Source organism: Pseudophryne corroboree, chromosome 4 (genome assembly GCF_028390025.1).
Source record: "Pseudophryne corroboree isolate aPseCor3 chromosome 4, aPseCor3.hap2, whole genome shotgun sequence".
NCBI lineage: Eukaryota > Metazoa > Chordata > Amphibia > Anura > Myobatrachidae > Pseudophryne > Pseudophryne corroboree.
In genome coordinates this window covers 293,074,129-293,096,134 of record NC_086447.1, presented here as the reverse complement: position 1 = coordinate 293,096,134, position 22,006 = coordinate 293,074,129, and the positions used below count along the sequence as shown (strand labels likewise).

The 22,006-nt window shown below is 38.1% G+C and overlaps 1 protein-coding gene across 4 annotated transcripts in view; it reads left to right on the top strand.

The window, feature by feature from the left end:
* The first annotated feature begins 1,037 nt into the window (after positions 1 to 1,037).
* MECOM (MDS1 and EVI1 complex locus) overlaps positions 1,038 to 22,006 on the top strand; it is a 54,518-nt gene continuing 33,549 nt past the window's right edge. For all 4 annotated transcript variants that reach the window (XM_063916201.1, XM_063916199.1, XM_063916200.1 and 1 more), the window contains exons 1-2: positions 1,038 to 2,005; positions 4,318 to 4,452. The gene's annotated coding sequence lies outside the window, so the exon portion shown is untranslated. The remainder of the gene's footprint in view (positions 2,006 to 4,317; positions 4,453 to 22,006) is intronic.

Below are 22,006 nucleotides of genomic sequence, written 5' to 3'. Positions count from 1 at the left end.
CTATGGGAATCTCTCTCCAGTTTTAAGGTTATTTACAAAGGATTTTTCCTGTCCTACCTACCATTGCTGTGCGATTTTACAGAAACAATGGCCATTATCTAAAGCAGCAGTTCAATGTCACAGATAACAGTCTGCTGAGACAAATTAATCACCATCCCTTGTCAAGATCGCTGCCCCCTCCTCTTAAATAAATAGGACTTTATAACGCCAGACACAGACTTGCACTTTTGAAAGAAAAAATATGTAGAATTTATGCTGTTGGTGAAGTGATATAATGTAAGTGATCGCCAAAAGCAACATTATCCTGATCAAGGAAAATATATGATATTGTCTGATCTTCCGAGGGGTTGCGATCTCGTCTTAATCAAACGGGAAGGCTGTAATTCTCTATAATGTGGAAACAGATTGTGTTGTTGTGTGATTTATTAGGATTTTACAAGAAATGCAACAATTATTTCAATATTTACGCTGTTCTTGTCACTTCACCAACAGGCACTAACAAAACAAGGGGTTATAATAATTATCCTGGCCAAATAGTACTAATAATAATAATAATAATAATAATAATAATAATAATAATAATAAAAAACACTGAGCTAGTGAGTTTGTTTTAAAGTAATTATAAAGTGTCATAATTATAAAGTCTCACAGATTGTGGCATTATAACGAAAAAGAAAGATAGAAAAGATATACAATTTCAAGTTCAGCGGAGAATTGTGTTTTGTGGTTGAGAAGTTTTCCTTCTTGGGTCTGTGACTGGACAGTGTATATAATGAGAGTAGAAAGTGACTCCTATTTTACATATTAATACAGTGTATCCTAGCATTATATGTAGATGAATGTAGTCATTTTCTGGAGCCTCATGAATGCCCCTGAACAGGTTACACTGACCTGGGCATGGTACATTAGCAGTAATGGGACAGGATTCTTAGCCTGAGCACTCAGAGGCTAAATAGACGAGATTTCCCTGCAAGAGTGAAATCCACCCACCCAAAATCTCCCCATTGGTTGCTGATTACATGGATGGATTCGACATGTTAAAGGGGATGGTGCATCTGTAATCAGCCTGTCCTATAGGGCTCCTTAGCGACCTTTTTGTGACCTCTTCTCCCAGCACACAAGGCTGCTGTCACTTTAAAAATGTCCTGAGAGAGGAGCCAGTGTCTGTGCATGGAGATAGCCGGAGCCCTCTCCTCCTCTTTCTGGATGGCCGCTCTCATCCTCTTTATAGAGACACTTCGTGACATACAGAACTTCACACAGCTTAGATTGAGGACTTAGAAGGGGGACTGTCCCAGGAGGATCTGACTGAGAGAGAGCAGAGGAGCTGGGGCTCAGCAGCAGCAGCCTGGTACCTTGGGACATTGCTACTCAGGATATCATCCGAGGACAGGCAGGGGGAGTCACAGTGTGACATCTCTGGCAGACAGCACAGGCTCCATCTGCAAGGAGATTCCAGGGAAAACTGCTGTCATGTAACTGGCATCCCAAGCTGGGAGAGACATCCCTGGACAGGACAAGCTGGGAGAGACATCCCTGGACAGGACAGGCTGGGAGAGACATCCCTGGACAGGACAGGCTGGGAGAGACATCCCTGGACAGGACAAGCTGGGAGAGACATCCCTGGACAAGATAAGCTGGGAGAGACATCCCTGGACAGGACAGGCTGGGAGAGACATCCCTGGACAAGATAAGCTGGGAGAGACACCTCGGGTCAGGAGGGGACAGCTACTTCCAGCACCGCGACAGACATAGTTGGCGACCTGGCAGCTCTCTGCTGTGCTGATCGCGCTGGTGTCACCCGGCTGGCTGATAGCAAAGTGAGAGGAAAGGGAGGTGTCCGAGGCCAGGATCACACTCAGCTTTCTCAGATGCACAGTACAGGTTGCTGTCAGGGACACTGCTTCTGATGAAGAGGAGCCTGGGACCTTAGTCTGGATCTGCTGTTGGCCTGCTGCTGCTGGGAGGGTGCCTGGGACTGTCTGCAGGAACTAGGGCTATCCAGGTAAGTGAGCATTGCTGTGCGTCCCTGGCTGTGATGTGTAAGCTCAGCCCCTGGCTGTCCTGTGCAGCACTTGTGGTTAGAGCTGGAGTTTCTCTGGGAAGTTGCAGTGGGGCTGCCACAGTGTCCTCCCCCCTATGTGTGTGCGTGTGTGTGTGCTCTGCGTTACGGGGCTGCAGCTAACCCTGCATTGCTTTATGCGCCTGTGTGCTTGTCTCCCTGTAGCTGATGACACAAGGCAATAACCAGGAGGTGTCTGCGGGACACTTTCTCCAGACACATCCTAGTAACCAACCCAACCACTGTCTCAGCATGCTGCCTGTCAGACAGGGTATTATCCTAAATCCTCCTGTTGATCTGTAAAGATAATGTGATAGCCCCCGGGAGACAAGTCCACAGGAGGAGAATCAGGTGGGAGATGAAACACACACTGTGACACATGTACTGGATGCAAGATAAGATTAGGAAAAGTTACTACGAAGAGGACACTGCCAGAACTTCTCTAGGTAACTATATACCACATCTCCAACACCCCACTCGTGACCCGAAACCACGGCTCAGCTGCTTCCTTGTCACTGCGGATGTACTGTCCAAGCTGTGCCTGTAGTATCCATCTAGGCTGCTTTTAATTTATTATATATCAGCAATTATTCTGCTCACGTAACATGAAAGCTGTATGTATCACGCCAACGAACAAAACAAGTAACACAAACATACAACAAATCGTTCCACTCCGCCTCCGTGTAGTTCCTGCGTGGAATAGTTCCTGCACTCAGGGAAGTTACTCCACTGTCACGTTAGCCTTTGTACTTTAATGGTAACATTATATGATTTCTATGGATACAGCTATTTATTTCATACGTGTCTGTCGGTCTGAGCGTTTCATGTAAGTCAGGGGGACAGGACTGCACTATGAGAAGTTGTTACTCGGGCCTACAACTCCGTGGGAGTGTGGACGTGTGATACAGGAATATTATACAAGTTCATCTACACATCATCTTTCCCGGGGCAGAGAGCATAGAGGGGAATAGGACACATCATTTCCTCTACTGGGATGAATTATATTATGTGATAGATGTGTCTATGTAACTTTCTGCAAGTGTCGCAAACTTGTGATCTCCAACATTGATCTGAAAAGTATTATACATGTGTCCCTGAAATGAGACTGATGCTGTAGTGCTGGAAGGGTGGGTGTACAAAGAGCTTTCCTTGGGGGCGATTGTAGGCTGCCCCTTCCAGCTAAATGCCCTCCATGCAGCCGCAGCCTTGCACCCGATTGTGAACTTGTGATCTTGAATATATTATATATGTATATCTATTTATCTATATAGATAGATATTTTATATCTATCTATAGATATTGCTATAGATTTATATAATGACTTGCGGGTGTCCTCCTTGGCCCTACCGGAGCAGCAGCGCTTTAGAAGACCACATCCAGCCTTTATTGCACATAATAAATCGCCACAGCCAGCAATAGAGCTTTTATGCAGCAATACAGTTTGTCTGTATATTGTTTTTGAAGTCTCATCGAAGTGTCTGTTAAATATTCACCAATCATTTCGATTGTTAAAGCTACACTCCATTTACCACCCAGCCGATGACACATCCGATGGAGCCGTGCCTATAAATGATAGCGATGCCAGGGTAATAATGAGAAGACAGGGGATAATAACACTGTCATTTGCAATGGGGATATTCATGAGATTTTCTAAACCCCTCTCCTTTGCCTTATTGTTACGTGCAATAAAAACCGACATGGGAGGAAATCTGGGTATGTGATCTGAAATTTTTGCAAATTAAGGGCTGGGAGTAATTATAAGACAGACAGCTGCTTAACCCCATCCTTGCTGGGAAAGACTGGAAGCCAAGGGGTTAGGGGGGCCTGAAACAAAAGTGAGAAGTGGATCTTGTTATTGTGCAGAAGTTTATAGCGTGTTACATAAAAGCAGAGTCAGGCTCTTGTTGAGGTGAGCGGAGAAATGTACCAATGACTTGGTAGAGCTGCCGGTATGCTCTCCACTGCGCCTCCGCGTCGCCCTGCTGTAAAATTCCTGCACACTATCATAAAATTCTACTTGTAGCCATGAAAGTAAGATGTGTATCTGTAAGAGCAGATGTGTCCTACATGCCCTGGGAATTGTGCAAGAGATCGGATTAATCAAACTCTGTGTTAATCATTTGCGTTCCAGCCACCAAATTGCAATTAAAATGTACTATTTCCTATATGCTGCCCCACACTTTGTACATAGCCCCCTTCAGTTATTCAGGACACTGTGTAACCTGAATACCAATGTCTGTTTCTTATTCTCTTAGGTCTTAGATGAACATTGTAATGTGAAATTCTGCATCGACGCCAGCCAAGCAGATGTAGGCAACTGGTTGAAATTTATCAGGTTTGCTGGTTATTACGATCAGCACAATTTGGTGGCATATCAGCTCCATGATCAGGTAGGTAATATTTATTTTACTATTTAGTTGATTGCTCTGTGGAACACATGCTGCATTTCAATCAGCCAGATGAATACAGTCTGGGATATGGCCTGTGATAGATGTTTCATTCCCAACAGCCTGGGTTAGGATGCTTATTGCTTGATAAATTATGTAATTTTCTATTGTTCAGAACATAAAAATATAATAAACAGATATATTTTTTTTGCCAGCTCTACATGTGACAGACTTTACATTTAAAGTATAATATCAAATGAAGATATTTGTTTACAAGTTACAAATATGGAGATAAATAGTTTCAATTTAAATCTTTATTTTGTGTACACTTTTTTTCTTAAATCTGGGCTCTTAAAAATATATTTTATCCATACAGTGATTATTTTCTTTATAATGATCATGAAGCGTCTATTTGAAATATACGGAGAGCCAGAAACAATCTGAGGTGTAAAATATTTGACAGATATTTATTCATTGTGTTTAGGTCCTCATAATAATGTTCCAGATAACTAATATTGCAGTTGTAGATGACCATTGTGAAATCGAAATCTGTTGTTGATGTATTGTATTTTCTAGACAAAAATATTTTTTTGTGTGGTTGTAATGTAAAAATAATAATCACACATTTCTGGTTACTTTTGTTATGTCATGTATTTTTAGTGGATAGAATTTATATCATTTTAGATATCTAGATTTCTGGGGTGTATTGTATATAAAACATATTTTTATTTTACTTAGTTTTTTTGTGTGCATTTAATGCAAGCCTAAAAAGTATCTTTTTGCCAAGATATTTATTTTTTATTTTTTGCTTTGTTATGAAGACCTCTTATATGTACATAAAATCACAGTATTACCAAGCCATTGTGGCTGTGTGCTCTCTATATATTAGGTATGATTTCCAGACAGTGTCACCTATTTATTGTTGAGATGTCCTGCTGTTGCTTTCTCCAGGAATTGAGAGGTTAAGGCGGTCTGGCCTGGTCCTGTTCAGCTCTGAGAAATCTGTTCTTAGGAGCAGGATAAAAGGGCTTTCTTAAGAGGTTCTTCAGGACCTTTTATTCTTTTCCATGAAGAGTGAAGACTAAGATCTGCCAACTGGTGAATAAGCAGTACTCATCACATAATGAACACCCTTATTGTGCAAGAGATTATTCAATATCGCTGCATAGATGAGAGACACTTGATCAGTGGTAATTGTTAACCGCTAATTACTTTAACTCACCTGTGAAACTCCCAAGCAAACATTATACTCTACCTGAAACAGAATAGGCATATTGCAAATAACCAGATTCTCAGGCTGGATCTATACTAATAAGTACAGGGTTGACTGAAGGACAGATTTGAAGCCTTAGACAGCTGGAGGTATGAGATTAACATGCACACACCCAGAACTTTTTTCTTCCAGATAAAGATTCTGTGGAAACAAAAAGGTCTTATTTACACTCACAATCACGTTCACAGTTCAAACTATTAAGGCTTAACCCTTTAAACTGCAACACAATAATTACTCATCACATTGCCTTAAAAATATGACCACTGCTAAATCTTATTTAAAATGTATTATTCACAGATTTAATAATCAATTTTAACATATAAAACACAAACAAGTTAATAATTATTTTACTATAATAAATAAATAAAATAAATAATATTATTTTTCTCACAGAAATGTCTTCATTAAAGTTGCTTTTCCCTTTGATGAAGAAAGATCCCCCCCCCCCCCCATCCATAATAAATAATTAGACCATGTTTTGTTGTTACTCGGTTTGGTAATAACACACAATATAATTAATTAATTAAATGGTGAATAGTAATACTTGTATATGGTTGTCGCTTATACCAAATCTCAGTTTGGATCACTTTTCCGACACAAGTTATAAATGTTGATTGCTCATTATATCCCACTGTATACATGACCTAATTTTCTGTCCCCACAAGTTGCATAGTGTCTGGAAGCTCAGCATTAACTGCAGTAATTTGTCTCCTAACAGGATTCCATGCCAAATCTGCTTGTAAAAATGTGGCCACAGGTTTTTATAACAGAAGGGTGTTAAACTCTAGGCCATTTATACATGATAATCATTGTTAGCTGGATATGTTTGGTAAACAATTTTGATTTTAAACTGGTTGCCTAAACAACGGGTATATATGCTGTTCTTTAATGTAAATCATTACCTATATATACTCTAGCTACAGTTTTTTTTATCAAGGGTTGTAAAAAAATAATGTTGCAACCAAACACACTGTTTTGCAGATCACTATATAAAACCCACAACAATATATGCAATATTATGCATGCTGTAAAAAACAAGATCACATTTCAACTGCTTTACCCCCAGATTCACTTTTATCAAAGCAAACACTCTGGTATTGTGGATATTAAAATATACAGCATATATCTAATTTCATAGTATCTAGTGATTCAACTGGCATGTGTTTTTAATATTCAGACTATAGTGTGCGTAAGAATAAACAATATTAAACAAAGCAAGAACATGTCACCTATTCTAGAACAGTGCAGGTGGCTTCTTGTGCCTGGAAATTCTAGAAAATAACCATAGACGGAACTGTAGTGTAAAATAATTTCTATTATCGGGAAACCTGTAATTCAATTGTTTGAAGGCAAAGCTGTTCAAGGCTTTAAATTGCTGAGCATCCTGTTTCATCTATATTTTAAATATTTGAACTTAACCCCTTCACTGCCTCTGAGTCTGCCCATTTGCACTGCTTTATGTCTGTGAAATAAAGGGCCCACTATAAGCCTACCCTTATGCGTTTGTTTGATTGTGTGTGTATATGTATGTGTATATGTATGTGTATATATATATATATATATAATATTTATATATATATAAATATATATATAATATATATATATATATATATATATATATATATATATATATATATATAATTAGATTTAGTGGTGTTATTAAACCTCATTTTACACACGTTCTCTACCGTTTATCATTTTCGAAGTACTGCATGCTTTTATTTATATATTTATTTATTGTAAAAGATCATCTGTAAAGTGCATGCACATGTTGCAATATAAAGTGTAGGCCTTTGTGGCTGCAAATAAGTCTTGCTAATTTTTATTTTGATTATTGCACCTGGTAAAATATTTGAGTCTTATGCACACCAGTCCACTTAAGTATTTTGTTAGGACTTTGGGCATGGAAAAACACACTGGGCATCATGTTTCTTGTGGTACTTGTGACCTCTTCATTTGTAAACTTAAACAAGTTTTGCCGCAAATGAGGACTTATGCAGGAGTGCTATGTGTGCATACAGTATGTATTCCTCATTCTCCATTATTTCCTCGGATGAAATCATTTTGCAGTTACTCCACACTTATTTCAGCTCAGAGTGACATTGCTCACCAGGACCCTGTATTTAAAGAAATGTTCTGTTTTGTTTCTGTGTTGTTAACACTAAGGTGACCTACGTTCTGTTGTTTCATTGATCACTCTCTAAAACTCTTAACTATTACCTGGAGAGCTATTCATGCTTGCCCGGACTTATGGAAAGGCCACATAAGGCTCAGGCTATGGCAGCAAAGGTGCAGGGGCTGCATATGTAATTGTAAATTATTTATTTCTTTTTGTATCATCATAGTGTATTATTTGCATGTTATAAACATTTCACCATAGGGCCGTCCTGGAAGTTTTGTGTTTTTATTATAGACTAATGGAATGCAATGGGGGGTTGGGAAATGGCAAGCTACTGTGGTGGTTTTAGGGGGTGGAACATGGGGCAGAACAGACATGGTGACCTAGTGAGGCAAACAGTGTAAAGCTGTACTAGAGTACATGCAAACACCCTTCAAAACAACACATAATTAGTAAAGGAATTAAAAGGTCTTTACTTTCCATTTGTAAATAATTTTCTAGTTCAATACTTATCATTTTAAGCCACTCTTTTGCAAACCAAAGCTGTGGGGCTTTTAGTTTTTGTCACATCATATAATCAAGTAATAGGCTCAAATGATAGTAGAATTTACCAAAACTTTTATCCCAAGGCAAGTAGCTACAAACTAACGCTCTGAACGCTAAGTATTTTCATTGATTCCTGTAAACACCATGATTTGCTGGCAGATCTTGCTGTAGGGAGCTTGGAAGCTGGAAAACTATATAGCCAAAATATATTAAATAGAACATGATGTCTCTATTGCTTATATTACATCTGTTCATTTATAGGAGTTGTGAGTTTCTTAAATGCTTAGTTTAGGTTAAAACAAAGTTTATTTTGTTGACAGTAACCAATGATATAAAAAAGTACTTAATAAATAAACAACAACTTAATAGTTAAATAACACTTATATTATTAATGTTTTATTAGTAATAATAAATAAAACTGTCATGCATTCTAACTGCAAAAGTAAGACCTAAAGCAAAGGTCTTGGCACCTGTGTTTGCTGTTATGTGGTATGACTCTCAGATGTGTATTGATTGTCTTGAAATGTATGTATGCCCGATTCACCATCCATGCACAAGTGCATGACCCCTTCACTAGCGGAGACTGAGTGTTTCACAGAGACCATTTCTCTGCTGGAGAATGGAGCTAGTTTTATATAGCGTAGAATTGCTAAAGCTTAATGGTCATCTGTTTCACAACAGGAATCTTGGATGTCATTGTAGGGTAAAAAAGACAAACACCAGCACATATTTCTCTGTATCTTGGGACAGATAAAGTCCTGCTGTGATGCACTAGGATGGGTTTTGTTCTAGAGTGTGCAGTGTCCCATAGTGTAACACAGTCTGTATGGTCATTGCAGTTTGTCCTATAAGGTTGCTTTACAATGCACTTATACATGGGCTTATTTTATGGTCCATAAATAAAGCTGTATCGTACAAGGAGCATATAATACTTTTCACTGAAGCTTGTCAAAAATCAACATTTCGCTTCAAAGAAGCAGTCTGAAAAATTTGTTGGTGAAACATTGAAGAGAACATTTTCCTTTATTAGTTCAATTATTACAACTTCCTGAATAGGACAAAGGTCATTCATAATTCACACTTCTGTCATTTTCAGAGATGGCAAATGGAGTCTATTAATCCTAAATGAAATGACCTGTGTATCACCAGACAGTGAAGATTTAACATTGAACATCAGGGCCTGTTTCACCTATTTCAAAAGTGAATCATGTTGGCCGTTCTGGAGTGCTCTATAATTAATGATTTTTTTCAGTCTAGTTCTATGCATGTTAGGATTTCATGTTAAAGGTCAAAGTTTAAATTTGTAAGGCGGTAAATTTAATGTTGTGTGCCTTGGAAGGAGATTAAAAAAAAATGTATTAAAACAAAAAACAAAAAGATGTTAAGTTGTCGCTTCCTAAAACACGTCAGTGACAAAATGGGCTGGCGCACTTCCTGTTGGCAGTGAAAAGGTTCTTTTACCCACGTTGAATAATAAATAAATTCTTGTGTGATAGGGCAGCGACTGGCTACATAAAATGTATTTATGTGAACATAATTTATGATGCATGTAGTTCAGCACTCATGTACTGCTGCTTTTTAAACACTTTTGCTCTTCTGTCGCTGGCCCTCCAGTAGAACAGCAGTTAATTTATGTCCTATAAGAGAGCGTTTCTTCCTTTCCCAAACTGGCAGGCGAATGCGAAACCCGACAAACAGTACATTTGCATGAAAAAAAAAATCTTACGTTTATGAGACCCTCCCATTTCAGAGAGTTGATAATGACATCACCGGGGCGCCAGCAGTTTCACATGTCAGCAGCTACAGCTGAACTATTTTTATTTATTTTTTTAAATAGTAAAATGCAAATGACATTTAGGAGAGGCCACCTTATCAAATGGCACTGGCTTGTAAAATGTCCCTGAAAATGTTTTTGATCTTTTCTTCACTTCAACAAATAGAAAAATGTTCAGTTGGCAATACAGTTATAGTTTTTAATTTCTTGGCTGATTTTAATGTTTCATGTTAATGATGTCTTGGAGACATAGTTAATACGGTACACTGGTCTAAACCACAGTAAGGTGTCTCATTGTTGTATCTGAAATGTGCAATTCCAGCAGTTGCTAAATCAAAAGTAGGATACTTAATATTGTCTGACCTCGATCAAAGTAAAATTCTGTTTGAAGACTGATGACATGAATGGCCACCCAATGTAAAGGTTTATAGTCCATGGGACCTACCTTCATCACATTTGTATCTAATTGGTCAGGGTAACTTTAGGGTAATCATTAATGGTATCTCTGAAGATATGGTGTCACCATCAATATCATAGTTCAGGGGATGTAATTAATTTACACTTGCCTACAAATAAAATAGTACATAGCAAAGTACACATGAATAATATCAATATTATTAATTGATAGCACACAAGAAGGTTTTCTACAAGAGAATTCTGGGGACTATAACAAAATGGCGACATACATTAAAAATCAATAACTAAGCTAGTATACCCTTTAATGGCATTTCTACAGAGAACCCTTATAATACAGGATAACATACTGATAGAGATAGTATACTCTATAATAGCATTGCTACAGGGAACCCTTATAATATGGGATAACATACTGATAGAGATAGTATACCCTATAATAGCATTGCTACAGGGAACCCTTATAATACTGATAGAGATAGTATACCCTATAATAGCATTGCTAGAGAAGATTGTATAATCTATAATAGCATTGCTACAGAGAACCCTTATAATACTGATAGAGATAGTATACCCTATAATAGCATTGCTACAGGGAACCCTTATAATACTGATAGAGATAATATACCCTATAATAGCATTGCTAGAGAAGATTGTATAATCTATAATAGCATTGCTACAGACAACCCTTATAATACTGATAGAGATAGTATACCCTATAATAGCATTGCTACAGGGAACCCTTATAATACTGATAGAGATAATATACCCTATAATAGCATTGCTAGAGAAGATTGTATAATCTATAATAGCATTGCTACAGGGAACCCTTATAATACTGATAGAGATAGTATACCCTATAATAGCATTGCTACAGTGAACCATTATAATGCTGATAGAGATAGTATACCCTATAATAGCATTGCTAGAGAAGATTATATAATCTATAATAGCATTGCTACAGAGAACCCTTATAATACTGATAGAGATAGTATACCCTATAATAGCATTGCTAGAGAAGATTGTATAATCTATAATAGCATTGCTACAGAGAACCCTTATAATACTGATAGAGATAGTATACCCTATGATAGCATTGCTAGAGAAGATTGTATAATCTATAATAGCATTGCTACAGGGAACCCTTATAATACTGATAGAGATAGTATACCCTATAATAGCATTGCTACAGTGAACCCTTATAATGCTGATAGAGATAGTATACCCTATAATAGCATTGCTAGAGAAGATTCAAGATTGTATAATCTATAATAGCATTGCTACAGAGAACCCTTATAATACTGATAGAGATAGTATACCCTATAATAGCATTGCTAGAGAAGATTGTATAATCTATAATAGCATTGCTACAGAGAACCCTTATAATACTGACAGAGATAGTATACCATATAATAGCATTGCTACAGAGAACCTTTATAATACAGGTTAACATACAGATAGATACAGTATACCCTACAATAGCATTGCTACAGAGAAACCTTACAATGCAGTATAGTATGCTGATAGAGATAGTATACCCTATAATAGCATTGCTACTGAGAACTCTTAGAATACAGGATACCAAACTGATGGAGATAGTATAACCTATAATAGCATTGCTACTGAGAACCCTTATAATACAGGATAACATACAGCTATAGTATACCCTATAATAGCATTGCTATGGAGAAACCTTAGAATAACATGCAGATAGAGATAGTGGGCCGGATGTAATCCTGTCCCAGTTGAACAGAGGTGTGGGTTGCCGGCTGAACTCGGATGTTTTTTAAAGCGGTAATCATTTACATGACAAAATCATGCCTTGTAAATGACTACAGATTAAAAAAAAACAAAAAGCACCCACGTTTGGCTGGCAAACCGCACCTCCTGCCAACTCAGACGGCATTACATATGGCACTGTATACCCTATAATAACATTGTTACGGGGAAACCTTATAATACATGATAACATACTGATAGAGATAGTATACCCTATAATCTCATTGCTATGGAGAACTCTTATAATACAGGATAACATACTGAAAGAGACAGTATACCCTATAATAGCAATGCTACAGAGAAACCGTATAATACAAGATATACTGATAGAGATAGTTTACCCTATAATAGCATTGCTATTGAGAAATACTATAATACAGGATAACATACTAGAGAGAGATAGTATACTCCAGTGGTTCACAAACTGTGCGCCGTGGCACTCTGTGGTGCCGCGGGACACTTGCAGGGGTGCCTCAGGTTGGTGGTCCAGGACTAATTCAAACTATTTATTGGCAATGTAATAGGCAAAACCAGTGCTTATGGCTGCCAATCATAAAATATGTGGACAAACAGAAGCATATCTTATCCCTCACCACATAACTGAACATAAGGATGACATATAAACACAATTTACTTAATTTCATATTTTTTTCTACATTTCTCAATAAGAAACTGTTGGCCTAGGGGTGCTGTATACGGCACTGGTATACTCTATAATAGCATTGCTACAGAGAAACCGTATAATACAGGATAACATACTGAGAGAGATAGTAACCCTATAATAGCATTGCTACAGAGAAACCGTATAATACAGGATAACATACTGAGAGAGATAGTAACCCTATAATAGCATTGCTACAGATAAACTGATTAATACAGGATAACATACTGAGAGAGATAGTAACCCTATAATAGCATTGCTACAGAGAAACCGTATAATACAGGATAACATACTGAAAGAGATAGTAACCCTATAATAGCATTGCTACAGAGAAACCGTATAATACAGGATAACATACTGAGAGAGATAGTAACCCTATAATAGCATTGCTACAGAGAAACTGTATAATACAGGATAACATACTGAGAGAGATAGTAACCCTATAATAGCATTGCTACAGAGAAACCGTATAATACAGGTTAACATACTGAGAGAGATAGTAACCCTATAATAGCATTGCTACAGAGAAACCGTATAATACAGGATAACATACTGAGAGAGATAGTAACCCTATAATAGCATTGCTACAGAGAAACTGTATAATACAGGATAACATACTGAGAGAGATAGTAACCCTATAATAGCATTGCTACAGAGAAACTGTATAATACAGGATAACATACTGAGAGAGATAGTAACCCTATAATAGCATTGCTACAGAGAAACTGTATAATACAGGATAACATACTGAGAGAGATAACCCTATAATAGCATTGCTACAGAGAAACCGTATAATACAGGATAACATACTGAGAGAGATAGTAACCCTATAATAGCATTGCTGCAGAGAAATAGTATAATACAGAAACATACTGATAGGTATTATACACTTTTAAACATACTTTTCAGCTTATCAACACATATCAGACTATTCTGCTCCTCTTAGCGCCAATCATTCTTATTTTGTTCCATTTATTACTTACTTGTTTTGTAATGTTGCAAGAAAATAGATATAGAATAGCACAAGGGAAGTGAATTCTATGTCATTCAATAATATTTACATTTATTATTATTACTATTATTATTATTATTATTATTAATAGTTATTTATATGGCGCCACAAGGGTTTCACAGCACCTAACAAGGGGGGTTATTCATATCTGATCGCTGGGCAGTCCTGTGACCAGATAGTTGCTGCCTACAGGGGGAGTGTATTTGTCCTGTGCAGGTGTGCGATCGCATGTGTAGCAGAGCTGCACAAACTGATTTTGTGCAGTCTTTGTGCAGCCCAGGACTTACTCTTCCTGTGCGATGGAATCCTGTTGATTGGGCCGAAGCTGACGTCAGACACCCTCCCTGAAAACGCTTGAGCCTGCCTACATTTTACCGGACACTACCTGAAAACGGTCAGTTGGCATCCACAAACGGCCTCTTCCTGTCAATCTCCTTGCGAATGCCCTGCGAATAGATCCTTCGCACCATCCTGTCGCATGGCACCAAGCCAGTGCCTGTTGCAGCCGTGCGACGCACTAGCGCAGTGCGGCTCAGATGCATGCGCAGTTCATATCTGAACGCCCGCTGTGCAAAAATGCACAGCGGCGATCATATCTGAATGACCCCCAAAGTATATAAACAGATGAAAACACAGCAAAACAGATATAAACATTGCTGCACCAGTGGTGATAATACACAAATAAGCAGCAGGACGGCAGCCACCAAGGGTTAGGTGCCTTTGCAGGGAGCATGGAGTAGAAGATAGTTTAAGTAAGGGAAGGAAAAGCACATAACGGAAGGGGGCCTATATATATATTGAACATAGTAGCAAGTTTTATTTCAGTGAATAGTCATCGTACAGTGAATCAACGTTTCGGTCCTGTCCTTGGACCTTTGTCAAGAACAGGTCCAAGACATTGATTAACTGTGTGATGGTTTTCACTGGACTAAAACTTGCTACGTTTTTTAGAAGACTGGTGAGTGCTCCCCCTCATTGATCTATATGTGTTATTGCTACTTTGCCTGTTCTGGACTGTTGCCACAGTATTACGGATTTTTATTCATGAGTACAAACACACTGGTGATATGTATATATGTATATATCCAACACACAGATCTGGGGGCACTAATATATAGTACTGTTCATTGTATTAAAGCACATTCACCAACATAAAAATAACTGTAATGAAAATCTATTTATGCTTTTATTTTAAATATGATTTAATCTTAAAAGTATACAATAAAATACATATGGCATCTGCACAGTTTCACAGAGGAATGATTAAGGGTTTATCCAGTTTACATTCAGTTTTCAAAGTATTTCTTTGTCAGTATAAATCCAACATACAGCATAGATGGAAGCAGAATAACTGGAATAACCAACGCGTTTCATCTCTTATGGGACTTCCTCAGGGTTACAGAATCAGATACCCGGTAAATAAAGGAATCTTGAAGGAACTTATACACCCCTGTATATATCAGTTAGAGTAGGTATAAAACCAGGTTAATTATAATATGTCACAGCGTGACAATGCTCCATACTTAAGGGGAGTCCAAAAATAATGTCTCAAAAATGGTCTATAGGTTGACAGGTAAGAAGCAGATAAGTCTCTAACCCTGAACTTATAGGTAGATCATACACAACCTGTTGCATTAGCAATGAAGCAGATAAATTGCAATTGGGTTAGTGTGATCCTCTCAAAGTTGAGAGTGGTGATTAAATCATATTTAAAATAAAAGCATAAATACATTTTCATTACAGTTATTTTTATGTTTGTCAATGTGCTTTAATACAATGAACAGTACTATATATATTAGCGCCCTCAGATCTGTGTGTTGGATATTGATTCTGAGCCTCGACTAACAAGAGGTTCTTCTTCAGGTGCTGCACCTATTCTCTCACTTAGCGCCGTAGGGTACCCTTTCTCTCTCTCTCTCTCTCTCTCTCTCTCTCTCTCTATATATATATATATATATATATATATATATAAAAAAAAAATACAAACAGAAAATTCAGCACTCACCATAGCAAGCTCACTTATCCTCACAACATCAATAAATAAATGATGGGGGTTTAGTTAGTGAATAGGCCAATGCATGGAAGCCTGCAAACCGAATCGCCAAGGTACCCCGCCTTCATGCAGGTCCTACACTATCACAGAGTCTTAACAATTAAAACCTGGCAACTGTATCACACATAATATAACTGCAAATATGAAATATGAGTGCTGTGGTTTTATATTTGTTTGTATGTATGTATGTATGTATATATATATATATATATATATATATATATACTGACAAATCTAGAAAACCACAGCACTCGCCACCCCAGAAGCGGGGAGCATTGTCTGCACTCACCACTCATAGGGTGGGGTGCATGCAGCCCATGGCCACCAACCCAAATATATAGAAACATAAAGTTCAGCACTCACCATAGCAAGCTCACTTATCCTCACAACATCAATAAATAAATGATGGGGGTTTAGTTAGTGAATTGGCCTATGCACGGAAGCCTGCAAACCGCTCGCCAATGTATGCATGTCCTACACTATCACAAAGTCTCAAAAATTAAAACTTGGCAACTGTATCACACATAATATAACTGCAAATATGCCCACTAGGTTTAATGTGTATCTGCCATGCATCTTATGGCTTTTAAATGTACACTAGTCACCTGACACTGGCTGATAAATTACTAAGGAGCAGCTGACACAGGTTTAGAACAAATGAGATTACACAGGGGTGCATGAAAAGGCCTGTGACCACGGTTAATAAGAGTTAACCAAAGATTAACCCTGCAATATACAAACAAATATAGAAAACCACAGCACTCGCCACCCCAGAAGCGGGGTGCAATGTCTGCACTCACCACTCATAGGGTGGGGTGCATGCAGCCCATGGCCACCAACCCAAATATATACAAACAGAAGTTCAGCACTCACCATAGCAAGCTCACTTATCCTCACAAGAATAAGTGAGCTTGCTATGGTGAGTGCTGAACTTTCTGTTTGTATGTATATATATATATATATATATATATACTGTATATATATCTATATCCTATATTGTAAAATGCTATTGCTGCACCTCACCTGTAGATAGCACCCGATGAAGCAATTCAAGTGTTACTGTTATGATGTTCCATCGTTTTGACAGGATAGATATATATATATATATAGTATATATATAGTGTGTATATATATATATATATATATATCTACAGTATATATATATATATATATATATATATATATAAAATAGATGAAATATGCCCTGTCTTGTGCTAAAAGTGGGGCTAAGCTGCACCTCATGAAAACCCCCCTGTTAGAATGGGTTCAATAAACAACATGAGGATAGAATCTGAGGGCGCTAACGATTGACTAAATGAGTGTTACTTTGCCACCATGAAACATATATCATCGCACAATACTCAACTGTGAAGGATGCACACTCCCCAGGCTGCTATACACCTGACATTATTTCACTATCTTGTGTACCATCAAGAGTTTACTATCAAATTTGGACCCATCTAATTCCCTGTGTTTTGCTTAGGTGTATGGAAAGGGTGGTCTTCTGTTTGCCGGCGGTCGGGCTCCCGGCGCTAAGTATACCGGCGCCGGGAGCCCGACAGCCGGCATACCGACACTTATTTTCCCTCGTGGGGGTCCACGACCCCCATAGAGGGAGAATAAAATAGTGTGGCGCGCGTAGCGCGCCACCGTGCCCGTAGCGTGGCGAGCGCAGCGAGCCCGCAAGGGGCTCATTTGCGCTCGCCAAGCTGTCAGTAAGCCGGCGGTCGGGCTCCCGGCGCCGGGATGCTGGTCGCCGGGAGCCCGACCGCCGGCCAGCCGTAGTGAACCCGTATGGAAACACTGGATTGCATTATTCTGGTCCTGATAGGGATAATTTAATTAAGATCCCCCACCTGTATATGATCTGCAGATTAGACTACCCAATTTGGAAGGGTCTTCACTACATGTATATCATACCATACAAATTGCAGTATATGTACCCCTGAGGAAGTCATTTTGATGAAATGCGTTGGTTATTATATCAATTTTATCTGTTTCATCCTGTCATTTGAAGGCCTAGAGTCAACTGCAAGTGGACAAGATTGTTAAAAGTCTCTCATATGGGAACAATCAGGGCAGCACGGACGGTGTAATGGTTAGCATTACTGCCTCACAGCACTGAGGTCATGGGTTCGATTCCCACCATGGCCCTATCTGTGTGGAGTTTGTATATTCTCCCCGTGCTTGCGTGGATTTTCTCCGGGTACTCCGGTTTCCTCCCACAATCCAAAAATATACTGGTAGGTTAATTGGCTCCCAACAAAATTAACCCTAGTGTGAATGTGTGTGCGTGTACATGTGGTAGGGAATATAGATTGTAAGCTCCACTGGGGCAGGGACTGAGGTGAATGGCCAAATATTCTCTGTAAAGCGCTGCAGAATATGTGTGCGCTATATAAATAACTGGTAATAAATAATAAATAAATAAATAAATGATTATATGTAATTGCTATATATGTATGTAATCATGTATACTTTTATTAGACCTTGAATAGGTCAGAAAACGTTAAAAAAAATGAAAACAAATTTCTCTTACTGTTGAGTATTGTGCAAAGATATATGTTTTACGGTGGCAAAGCACCACTCATTTAGTCAATCGTTAGTGCCCTCAGATTCTATCTTCATAGATAGATATATATATATATATATATATATATATATACTGTATATATCAAAGATTTTGTTTACATGGCCTGAGAAAATTTGTGCCATCTTAGAAATTAATGTAAATAATATCTATCTATCTATCTATCTATCTATCTATCTATCTATCTATCTATCTATCTATCTATCTATCTATCTATCTAGTAATAAAATTACATAGTAACCTACTTTTACTTATTTTTTTGTTTCCTTTTTGAGCATTGACCTCCCCGTCTATGGGACATGTCATCACAGTAATTATTTTTATTGTGTATACAAGTGTACATTCATGTCTCCCACGTTGTAGCGCACTATGTAATGCACAAACTGTGTATATTACTGTAATAGCCACCATCACAGTTTAAGCAGAAGTCAAAAGCATTCCTTTAATAGCGGTTTAAAAGTACTTGAGATGATCATGTTTACAATCATAGGGAAAAAGGCAGTATTGCAAAACGTAACTGTCTTGGGGAGTATTGTCTTCTGAACCTGCCTGTTTCCAAGAAGCCAATGCAAACTTCTAATATGTCACAATTCAAATGTCAACATGCTGCTGGAAAGGAAGCCAATAAGCTGAACCTGTGAAAGCTGCCAAAAGAGGTGATTCTAAGTGCTGAGAGAAGTTCATTGTTCCTAAAGGGAAGTACACTTCCAGTGTGAAACTTCTTCTCATTGACATCCATTAGATTTTTTGTTCACATGAAAGCACTTGTCCATTTAGCACAGATACACAAAGCGCTGTATGGTACTTGATTTACTTCCAAATACAAATTTCAAAGAATATGCAACATACCAGCCATAGCTTAAGGACCATACTGAAATATTACTTGTTTTAGAAAAACAGGTATGGATATTAAATAACCAGACTGTATTTGCAAAAACAAACAAACAAACAAACAAACAAACAAACCGTAATGCATGAGTTAAAAGCGAGTGGAGGAACATTGACCTTGGACTATACCAAAAAATGGCAAGTTTCACCCCTCTTGCACAGATAGTTTGCTGTCACACAGCGTTTAAAATTGTTGTGTTTTTGTAGTGCATTGTAAAAATGCTTAGTTCAAAAGGGTTGGGTTTGGGTGCTTGGCGGTTGGGTGACCGCTGGTCGCCATACGCCGGAGTTCCCGACTTTTAGACGGTTGGTGTGAGGGGGGGAGGGGGGCGCGAACAAAACTAAGCCCCTTGAGGGTCTCGCACGCTCGCCACACAGCTGGATCAGTGGCTCAGTGCGCTCGCCACAGGTTATATTCCCACTCTATGGGTGGACACGCAGGAGTGGGAATAGTCCCTCTGTTGGTCAGCACATAACTGTATCCCGTTCAAAAGTAGGGCGACGTGTTAACTTAAACTGAACATAACTCCCACCGTATCTTTCCTTATGCTAACCGGGCCTATGGAGCAGATTGTTTGTCATTTGCATGTGTGAATGGCACAAAATATTTAGTGATGATTGTGGGACTGTCAAAGATGATGAACGTCCCGGACGACCTTGCACATCAAAAACAGACAAAATTTGGGAAAAAATTTAGAAAATGCTCTCTGTGAAGCAGTTTTTGGCCAAAAAACAGATTGCAGTGCTAGAACACGCTCCATACTCACAAGACCTAGCACCGTGTGACTTCTTTCTTTTCCCTTAAGTCAAATGTGTACGAAAGGGAACTCATTTTTTATCAGTTACTGAGGTAAAGAAGCAAACGACAGAGCTGTTGAGACAGCTGGCAGATAATGAGCTACAGCACGGCTTTGACCAATGGAAAATAAGAATGCAGCGGTGTGTGGATGCAGGAGGGGAGTACATAGAAGGGCAACTGAGTAAAAATGTACTTAATAAAATTAAATGTAAATGATAGCATCAGTCCCGTTGTTTAATTAGCCACACCTCGTTACATAACAAGTCTGATAAAGCCCAACAAGTATTCTTACTTTTTTATGATCATGTGATCGGTAAAGTCAAAGAGCCATTGGAATATTTTAGAAATTCACAAAACAGAGTAAATCCTGTACCAAATCAGTAAATCAGTAGTCTTAAATTTAGCATTTTTAAATTTTACTTTAATGTGTCCCCACCCAGATATTCGGCTGATCTGTTCATTCCCAATAGTCCATTTATATGGGTCGCTATTGCTGTGTGTGAGTCCATATGAATCTATCTACTTTATTGTCTCTCTCTTTAGGTGAATCACAGCTACCAGGACTTTGTAATAACCTTAACATTTAATGGAGATGCCTGTTTAATAGTTTTAATTTATACTCCCAAATCATTATATAATTAATTTTAAACAGTATTTTTTGACCGTCTTCTACTTTAAAAACAACATATATAATGTTAACTTCTCTGCTGAACTGAGGGTTATGAAAACATAATGTTAACTCTTCTGCTGATACGCTTCTGCTGAACATAGGATTTGTAGAATGCAGAGACATAGGAGCAAGGGAGAATTGAAGCCCAGATTTTGAATCTCATTTGATATACGGTTATGGATCCCAAAATGGTTGACATAGAAACGGTCAACATGGGGAAAAGGTCAACACTAAGAAGGCTGACATAAGTTTGTTTTTATTTGGCATTGTTTACTCCGTAAAGTCGCCAGCATCCTCAAATAGTGCACCGCGTCCCCTTGCATTACTTGCTTCACTCGGTTACTTTACCGGTTACTATTCCCAATCGTAGTCCACAAGTATGGTAAAGTATGAAGAAAAAACTTGTGTTGAACTTTTCCTGTGTCGACCTTTTGTCCATGTCACCCTAATGCATGTCGGCCTACTGACTGTAAACCTTAATAGTGTCATCCTACCATCCGGATACCTTGATATATGAGCGTGGCTGAAATCTCACTGAAATACGATATGCGCGTTTTTCCATCAGATATTTAACAACAATTACTAATGACAATAAAATGACCCCAAACATCGGAATAATGGTTCTTAAATGTGCATAACTAACATTCTCATAAAAAGTTTTTTTTTTTTTTTAATGAATAACCTTATTGTAAAATGTGGCATTAAATCAAATCAAAATGACAATAGCGATGAGGTTACAAAATATGTTATACTCATAGTGCTTATGTCAGAATATTTACAATATAATATAAGCCACTGTGTAAAAGGTTGAATCACATTTAAAATTTCAATTTGAACAGCCCCTTCAATTAAACATATCCATCTTCCTGTAATGAGAATATTTCTACCATGTTTCATTCAGTAAACTGATAAAAATGTAATGTATAGCTGGCTTTTAGAGCCATCTACTGGAATTCTTGGTAAACTACAACGTTGCTGT